Source organism: Sorex araneus, chromosome 2 (assembly GCF_027595985.1).
Source record: "Sorex araneus isolate mSorAra2 chromosome 2, mSorAra2.pri, whole genome shotgun sequence".
NCBI classification, from domain to species: domain Eukaryota; kingdom Metazoa; phylum Chordata; class Mammalia; order Eulipotyphla; family Soricidae; genus Sorex; species Sorex araneus.
In genome coordinates, this window is record NC_073303.1 from 82,120,461 (window position 1) to 82,130,146 (window position 9,686).

At 40.9% G+C, this 9,686-nt stretch overlaps 1 pseudogene; it reads right to left on the reverse strand.

Moving 5' to 3' along the window:
* Positions 1-8,748: 8,748 nt before the first annotated feature.
* Positions 8,749-9,197, reverse strand: LOC105943568 (60S ribosomal protein L26-like; annotated as a pseudogene).
* Between the last annotated feature and the right edge of the window lie 489 nt (positions 9,198-9,686).

Here is a 9,686-nt window from a genome sequence, read left to right on the forward strand (position 1 = left end):
TCAACAAATAAAGTCTGTATATTTCAAATTGACAGCTAATATACTTGGTGACAAAAAATTGGAATGCTTTTCCTCTACAATCAGGCACAAGACAAAGACATCTTCTCTCATCATTACTCAGCATGGTATTGGAAGTACTAGCAATAAAAATTAAGATTAGGCAAGAGAAAATTTGCTAGAGCTAAGATAGGAAAAGAAGTAAAATCCTCACTATCTATTGATGACATGAAAATACTCCCTAGAAAATCTTAGAGGCCAGAGGGATAGGAGAGTGGGTAGGGCTTTTGTCTTGCATGTGACTGACCTCAAGTTGGTCCCTGAAATCCCATATCGCCCCATGCACAACCAGGAGTAATTTCTGAGAGCAGAGCCAGGAGTAACCTCTGAGCGCCACTGGATGTGGACTCAGAAGTAAGAAAAAAATAAGAAAGAGAAAAAAGAGGAAGGAAGGAAGAAGAGAAGTGAGGTAGGCAGGGAGGTAGGAAGAGCCCCCCACATCATGGCAATGAATTTTCTGGGAAGTAATAAAGCTGAAGTCTAACCCACCAGTCCAAAGTCTGACCCACCGTGGATACAGAAAGCAAGACCTGCTAAGACCTTCTCCAGTAACAGACCGTGAGGAAATTGTAGCCCTCCCTACAGAAAGGGCCTGAAGGAGATTACTGGAAAACCTTCAGTTCCTTCCTTTAGTCTGATAACCCTCAACTAGCCCAGAGATTGCTGGACACACTCTCCCAAAGAATATCCAGCAGGAACAAAGGTGAAGAGAAGGAGTTTCAAAGATGACCATTCCCTACTCTTCCCTCTTAGCAACAACTGTAACAACAGACTCATCTAGCTAGAAAGCCCCAAAGTGGGGCAGCTTGGGAAAACCCTATAAAAACCACCTTTTATAAAGGGAGGGCATGCATCTGCTGCCCAAGGCCATGTGCTACTTGTGCCCACATGTGTCACCTGAGCACAAATGCCGCCCTCATCTCCCCTCTTGAGATGTGTGCTTTCCTAATGCTGGGATGAGTGTAGGGGCGCTCTCTTCTTTTGGAGAAGTTCACGTTCTCTCTTGAGCATGTTACTCTCTCTCCTGCTTTTCCTCCTTCCTCTCCTTCAAAAACCTCCAAATAAAATCTATTTGACTTCTCTTATTATCTACTCCTGAAATTCTTTTCTGCAAGTTGAGACAAGAACTCAGAAACCCTAAGTCCCAGGTGGCAGAGGTGGATCAGGAGGAAGTGACCATCTCTCTCCTCCCTGCCTCACATTAGCCACTGTGGGGCCCACCTACAACAAAAGGAAGGAAGGAAGTGATGCAGGCAAGGCAGAAGCGGCAGTGGATGGTCTCTATGTTCATTTGCTATTCCCAGGCTCTTCAATATTTCCTGTAATAAAAATATTGAATAATAAAGATGTTCAATTTTTATCTGGAAAGTAAAAAGAGAGAAGAAAAGAAGTTGCCCAAGTCGGGAGGAACGAAAACTGGGTTTTTGTGTGACAGAGAATGCAGGGAATCTGCAGGGTGGTTGGGCTGGGTTGTCTTTCTGGTCACCTGCCTTGGGTATTGCTCATTATCTTAGACTTGTGACTCCTAGTTCTGGGATAGAAGAATATGGTCCTGGGGAACTCGGGAATGTTAAAGACATTCTTTAACATCCTGTGGGGATGAGGTGTGATTGACCAATGGGGAGAAATGGAGCTCCTAGTGAGGGGAAACTGTGGACCCCCATTGTGGGCAAGGGGAAACTGAGGCTTCCTCTTCTATTATTCTGATTTTATTTAATTTTTAAAAAATTTTGGTTTCTGCTCACTCCAGGAACACAAAGAGCCTCAAACCATTTGTTCAGGGTTTTGATGAAGAAGTCTGATATGATTGGGCTACACTAGCATGCGACAGGGACGAATGGAGACATTACTGGCGCCTGCTCGAGCAAATCAAAGATCAATGGGATGACAAGTGACAAGTGATACAAGTGATAAAAAAAATTTTGGACACACCTCATGGTGCTCAGGGCTCTCCACTCAGGAACCACTCCTGGTAGGGCTCAGGGGTGCATATGGGATGCTGGGGATCAAACCCTGGTTGGCTGCATGCAAGGCCTGTGCCCTACCCACTATACTACCATTCTCGAAACTCTGCTGTTCTGTAAACTTCTCTTCTTCACTCAGAACACACATTACTACACACCTTGCTTTTAGCAATTTTCTTTGTAATGTGTCAAAGTTCACTACACATAATAGAAAATAACCAGAGAGAAGAGTAATATCTCCTCTCACGTCTACCAAAAATAACCAGAAATGGAAGCAGCTGAGGACATATATCACAAAACAGCAGAAGCATGTACCATGTTAAGTCAAGTAAGAAGTTCGTCTAGGAGGTATGGTGCCTCCTGCAGCTCAACCTGTACCTGTGGGGCGAGTGCGTCAGCAGCCAGATGGTGCCTGCAGACTTCCAGATACCCCAGAATTGCTGCTGTGCCTTTGGCCAGACCCCAACAACTTGGGGCCAAGTTCACCAAGAAATTAAATGGCCAAAAGTTAGGTATGTGGGCAAGAGATACAGTGACCAGAATCCAAAGACTATCCACAGAATGGGAAAGGATATTTACACAATACCCATCAGATAAGGGGATGATATCAATGGTATATAAAGCACTGGTTGAACTCTACAAGAAGAAAACATCCAACCCCATCAAAAAATGGGGCGAAGAAATGAACAGAAACTTTACCAAGGAAGAAATACGAATGGCCAAAAGGCACATGAAAAAGTGCTCTGCATCACTAATCATCAGAGAGATGCAGATCAAAACAACTTTGAGATACCACCTCACACCACAGAGACTAGCACACATCCAAAAGAACAAAAGCAACCGCTGTTGGAGAGGATGTGGGGAGAAAGGGACCCTTCTTCACTGCTGGTGGGAATGCCGACTGGTTCAGCCCTTCTGGAAAACAATATGGACGACTCTCAAAAAATTAGATATTGAATTCCCATTTGACCCAGCAATACCACTGCTGGGAATATATCCCAGAGAGGCAAAAAAGTACAATCGAAACAACATCTGCACATGTATGTTCATCGCAGCACTGTTTACAATAGCCAGAATCTGGAAAAAACCCGAATGCCCCAGAACGGATGACTGGTTGAGGAAACTTTGGTACATCTATTCAATGGAATACTATGCAGCTGTTAGAAAAAAGGAGGTCAAGAATTTTGTAGTCAAGTGGATGGGCATGAAAAGTTTCATGCTGAGTGAAATGAGTCAGAAAGAGAGAGACAGACATAGAAAGATTGCACTCATCTATGGTATATAGAATAACAGAGTGGGAGACTAACACCCAAGAACTGTAGAAATAAGTACCAGGAGGTTGACTCCATGGCTTCGAGGCTGGCCTCACGTTCCGGGGAAAGGTCAACTCAGAGAAGCGATCACCAACTACATTGTAGTCGAAGGCCATGTGGGGGAAGGGAGTTGCGGGCTGAATGAGGGCTAGAGACTGAGCACAGCGGCCACTCAACACCTTTATTGCAAACCACAACAGCTAATTAGAGAGAGAAAACAGAAGGGAATGCCTTGCCACAGTGGCAGGGTGGGGTGGGGGGGAGATGGGATTGGGGAGGGTGGGAGGGACACTGGGTTTACGGGTGGTGGAGAATGGGCACTGGTGAAGGGATGGGTTCCAAACTTTGTATGAGGGAAGTATAAGCACAAAAGTGTATAAATCTGTAACTGTACCCTCACGGTGATTCTCTAATTAAAAATAAATAAATTTAAAAAAAAATAAATATAAAAAAAAAAAAGTTAGGTATGTGGGAGACACACCCAAAAACCACCTCTGGGTCAGCTATATAAGCTCATTTATTGGTCTTATTTCAGAGACGCATAAATCTCAAAAGAAATCAAAAGATGCAGTTAGGGCCTGTAGTGCAGAGATATACCGGACATGACTGAGAGTTCCAGGTTTGCTTGGATCAGGACTGGGCCTCTTCCCCCCATGTTCCCAGTTTTCCAATAGCTTGGCAGTCACACCCACAAACTGTCCCCAGTACCGTGTAATCTCATCAACGTCCAAGACCTAGAGACTTTAAACTAATGCTCCCAGAAGAGAGCGACACAGAATTTCCTGAACATTACAGTCTATCCATAACAAACAGTACAAAACAAATTGTTTAGCATTGCCTTTTCTGCAGATTTGAATGGTGGTGAGACTGGTGTCGAAATATCAAATGTAGCAAAAGTAAAGAGGGAGTATGGGAGAAATTGTCTGCCACACAGGCAGGAGAAGGGACGGAATAGGGGTGGGAGGGAATACTGGGGATTTTAGCGATGGAAAATGTGCACTGGGTAGGGATGGGTGTTCTATATTGCATGACCAAAACTCAAACATGAAAGCTTTGTAACTGTGTCTCACAATGAATCAATAAAAAGGGGGAGAAAAAATAAAATTGACATTCAGAATAGAAGTAGTACTGTCAAAGTAGCACTGTTGTCCCCTTGTTCATTGATTTGCTTGAGCAGGAGCAGGCACCAGTAATGTCTTCATTGTGAGACTTATTACTGTTTTTGGCATATTGAATATGCCACGGGTATCTTGCCAGGCTTTTTTTGGCATTTGCTTTGCATGCAGCTGACCTGGGTTCGATTCCTTCATCCCTCTCGGAGATTCCGGCAAGCTACTGAGAGTATCATGCCTACACGGCAGAGCCTGGCAAGCTGCCCATGGCGTATTCAATATGCCAAAAACAGTAACATCAGTAGCAAGAGTGCTTTCTTAAACCACCTTACTACTCTGCTAAATTCAGAATAGAATTTAAAAAAAGTAATATGGACTTCGTGATCAATTCAATCAGCTTAATCTATAGCTAAATAAATAGCAGTGCTCCTATATTATTAAAAAGAAAAAAAAAGAAGGATTTTTCTAGACTCGACACACAAGTCAAGACTTTCCTATTGGGATGTAATTGGCATGTAATAATGTGTAAACTTAATATGAATGACCTGTTAATTTGGTACATTTGAGATTGCAATATGATTACCAATATGATAGCTTTTAGTTAATACCTCTAAATTGTAACATAAATATCATTATTTGTTTTTTGTTGTGTAGTATTTTAAGGAAGCGACCTCTTATTGTCTAGTTCTCCCTCTCAGAGAACCCGGCAAGCTACTGAGAGTATCTTGCCTGCATGGCAGAGCTTGGCAAGCTTCCCATTCGATATGTCAAAATCAGTAACAATGATGGGTCTCATTCCCCTGACCCTGAAAGAGCCTTCAATGCAGCACTGTTGGGAAGGACCAGTAAAGAGAAGCTGCTAAAATCTCAAGGCTAGAACAAATGGAGATGTTACCATTGCCCTCTTGAGCAAATTGATGAACAACAGTGATACAGTATTTTAAGATGCAATCTCAGTAATCTTGAGGTATGTAATGTAGTGTTGCTAGCTCTCTACTCCTCTATCCTTCTGCTAGATGCAAGCTAGATCTAAAGATATTGTAATCTTTACAATATCTCTCTCCAAATACATTTTCAACTTTCTTACTATTTCTTTCTGCTTCAGTTCAGGACTCTGCACACTAGTTCTCCATTGGTAACAGCAAATTGCATTAAATAATTTTGGTTGTTTCTGTGTTGCTAATTTTTGTTTGGAGACCATATTTGGCAGTGCTAAGGCCTTGCTCCTGGCTCTGTGCTCAGGGATCACTCCTGGCAGTGTGTAGGGGACCTTTTGTGTCACTGGAAACCATACCTGCACTGACTGCATACAAAGAATAAAGCTCATTAAGATGAGTTCAAAGCAGATCTTAAAGAGTCCTTCAGCATACAGGCAAAGAATCACAACAGTTGACAGTTTTTTATTCAATAGAGAAACAGTCTCAGTCTGAAGCTTGTGTTCAAGCAAACTTTACTAACTATACACTGGAAGGAGTTCTTAAAATGTGATTTAACTTATTCCTTTCTCAAATTTGGCTAAAAGCTTAGGCGACTTCTTCACTTATTACCATACATAAATAATGTGTCATATTGTTTTAAAGTAATTGTTTGTAGGGTTTGTGTACACACTGTATGTGCTTGCATAAGTGTTTGTTGGTTTCATTTTCTTTTTTTAGCACAGAACTATGATTACTGATGAATTGATTTCATTTAACCAAAATAACTCTGTTAGTTAAATGAAAGATTAGGTACTATTGTCTTATACTGTTATGCAGAGAGTTGCTCAGAGGTACAAAATGTACATCAAGGGCCAATTACACATGAAGAACTACTGATAATTATGAAAGCTGGTTAATATTTCTGAATTATTAAGTCTGACAACATAATCCTGCTTTCTGTGTTGTTCAGTCTATTGATGCCAGATGCTTAATGCATAGTAAAATGTGACAGTGCAGTGGAAGTTAATGCTATCCTGGAAAATAAAGAAAATTACTTTGTGCAGCATGAAATGCAGTGTGCAGAAGCTGAAGTTAGAAGTGGTTTTAAACAAAAGGATGGCTGTACATCTGGAAATGTATTAAACTTCAGGCACTGTTGCATCTTATTTTTGCATGCAGTGCAGTTTAGAGGATCAGAGTTGCCTTCTACCATGATAGCTAGTTAGAGATTGCCCGTAATGTTATCACTGCTACTGTTTGACAATAGCCACTTACATAATCATAATCACAAGACTTCCCTCAAATGCTCAAACTCCTGTATCTCCTTTATGACAGCTTACATCCTACCTGCCATGGTATTATTTAGGGGACATAAGTAGCACTGCACTGTCGTCCCGTTGTTTATCGATTTGCTTGAGTGGGCACCAGTAACGTCTCCATTATGAGACTTGTTGTTACTGTTTTTCACATATCAAATATGCTACTGGTGGCTTGCTAGGCTCTGCCATGCAGGCAGGATATTCTTGGTAGCTTGCCGGGCTCTCAGAGAGGGACAAAGGAATCGAACCCAGGTCGGCCACGTGCAAGGCAAACAGCCTACCTGATGTGCTATTGCTCCAGCCCGGGTGGGGGGTGTAAGTAGTCAAATTTATTTTCTTTAAAGCTAATAGTCAGTACTGTTTCAGAGAAATATTCTAAAATTTCATTTTATCTTTTGGTCTTTGTGCCACACCTGGTGATGCTCAAGAGTTATTCAGGAATTACTCCTAGCAGTGTATGGAGAACCATATGAAAAGCTGGGGATTTAATCCAGGTTATCTTTGGGCAAGTCAAACATCCTACTCACTGAAATATCTCTCTAGCTTTGGATTTTAAATTTTTTATTATAGCCTAGGTAACCTGGTAACAATATTGTTGAAGTTTAAAATTTTTTTTTTTGCTTTTGGGGTCATACCTGGCGATGTATGGGGGTTACTCCTGGCTCATCCACTCAGAAATCACTCCTGGTGGTGCTCAGGGGACTATATGGGATGCTGGGAATTGAATCCTGGTCAGCCACATGCAAGGCAAACGACCTACCCGCTTGCTATTGCTCCAGTCCCTAAAGTTTAAGATATTGATTTACAAAGTTACTGTGTCCTCACCATCACCATTGTTCCCTCCCACTGTCCCTCTGTCACTTCCAGTCCTCCGATCTTTATCCCCATACCCTTCCCCCTTCTGTTTTTTGAATCAGTTTTGTAGTCAAAGATCTAGATTTGCTCTTACTTAATGTTGTCTCTCTATATTCCACACATGAATGAGATCATCTGGCATTTGTCCTTCTCCTTCTTACTTATTTCACTTAACTTGATGCCCTCCAGGTCCATACATGTTGCAGCGAACTGCATGGTTTCATCTTTCCTTACAACTGCATAGTACTCCACCGTGTATATACAACGGCTTTATTCATTCATCTATTTTTCAACATTTGGATTATTTACCCGTAGCATATTCTATATGCTCAAAACAGTAACAATAATGGGCCTCATTCCCTGACCTTGAATGCAACAGGGACAAATGGAGACGTTACTGGTGCCCACTCAAACAAATCAATAAGCAATGGGATGACAGTGATACAGTGGATTATTTACATGTCCTGGTTATTGTACTAAGTAGTGTGATAAACATAGGTGTGAGTTTATATTCTCAAATTATTGTTTTTGTGCTTTGGGGTAGATACTAAGAAATGAAATTACTAGGTTATATGGCAGTCCTATTTTTATTTATTTATTCATTTATTTATTGAATCATCATGAGATACAGTTGCAAGCTTTCATGTTTAAGTTACAATCCTACAATGATCAAACACCCATCCCTGCACCAGTGCACATTCCCCACCACCAATATCCCCAGTATACCCCTCCTTTCCCACCCTCCCCCTGCCTCTATGGCAGACAATTTCACCCATATTCTCTCTACTTTGGGGCATTATGGTTTGCAATACAGATGCTGAGAGGTTATCATGCTTAGTCTTTTATCTACTTTCAGCACACATCTCCCATCCCAATCGATCTCTCCAACCATCATTTTCTTAGTTATCCCTTCTCTATTCCAGCTGCCTTCTCCCCCAGCTCTTGAGGCAGGCTTCCAACTATGAAGCAATCTTCCTGGCCCTTGTGTCCTTGGGTGTCACTCTCATGTTATGTTATTTTATACTCCACAAATAAGTGTAGTCCTTCTATGTCTGTCCCTTTCTTTCTGGGGAGTCCTATTCTTAATTGAGGGCTAGGAAAAATCTTCCAGCTTTTTTCTAGAGGCTGAGCCAGACAAAATTACCACCAATCATGAACAAAGTTGCTTTTTTTATTTTACAGTTTTTAATTAAATTGTATATAAGATAACTTTATTCCTGCATCTTCTCAAGTGTTTCTTCCTTATATTTTTCCCATTTCCTTTCCTATTTGTTGAGGACTTGGCTTTGCGTTCAAGGCTCTTTTCATGGTCTTTGTCCAGTTTTAGTCTAGTGATAACCACCTTACTGGGGTGAATGCCCACGTGGACAGTTATGCCATTTGACTTCTCCTGCTGGACTCCTTCAATGTAGATGATGTTTTCCTTCCTGTAAACCTGGACTACGTTGCCAATTTGCTGACCTTTGTAGTGGTCTCTCACAACCTGAACCTCATCCTTCTTTTGGATGGGCTTGGATCAAACTTTGTACTTCTGTCTTAGCTCTTTGGAAAAAGGGGAAAACATAACTTACAGCCAAATTGAGAAGGTGCATTGAAATGCCTTTTTATAGCTCTTGCTCTGGTCAGAAGTCACAAAATCACTTAACTTCATTTTGAAACTTGCCACTTCAGTGATGGCCGAAGAAGGGAAGAGTCATGAAGAGCCATGAGTGAATTTCTTTTGTCACCATACACCCCTGCTACAGTGGTTGTTTACAGTCATTTTGATGTATGCCATTCTTGTAAGTGTGAGATGATATTTCACTGTTTTTTTGATTTGCATTTTGTTGATAATAAAGGACAATTAATATTTTAATATTAATTATGAAAATAATAAATATTAATTAATTATTATGTCATCTTAATAATTATGTAGTCTTCAGGGAAGTGTCTGCTCATTTTCTCTCTATTTTTATAGGACTATTGTTTTATTGTTGTTGTTGAGTTTCATATATATATTTTACACACCTCATTTTCTGACCTACTGTGTGCAACTATTCCTGCCCATTCAACAATGTTTTTTTATTTTTATCCCAAGTATTTTTTCTTTTTTTTATAAAAAGTTTTTATTTAGCCACCATGGTTTACAAAGTTGCTAACAATAGGGTTT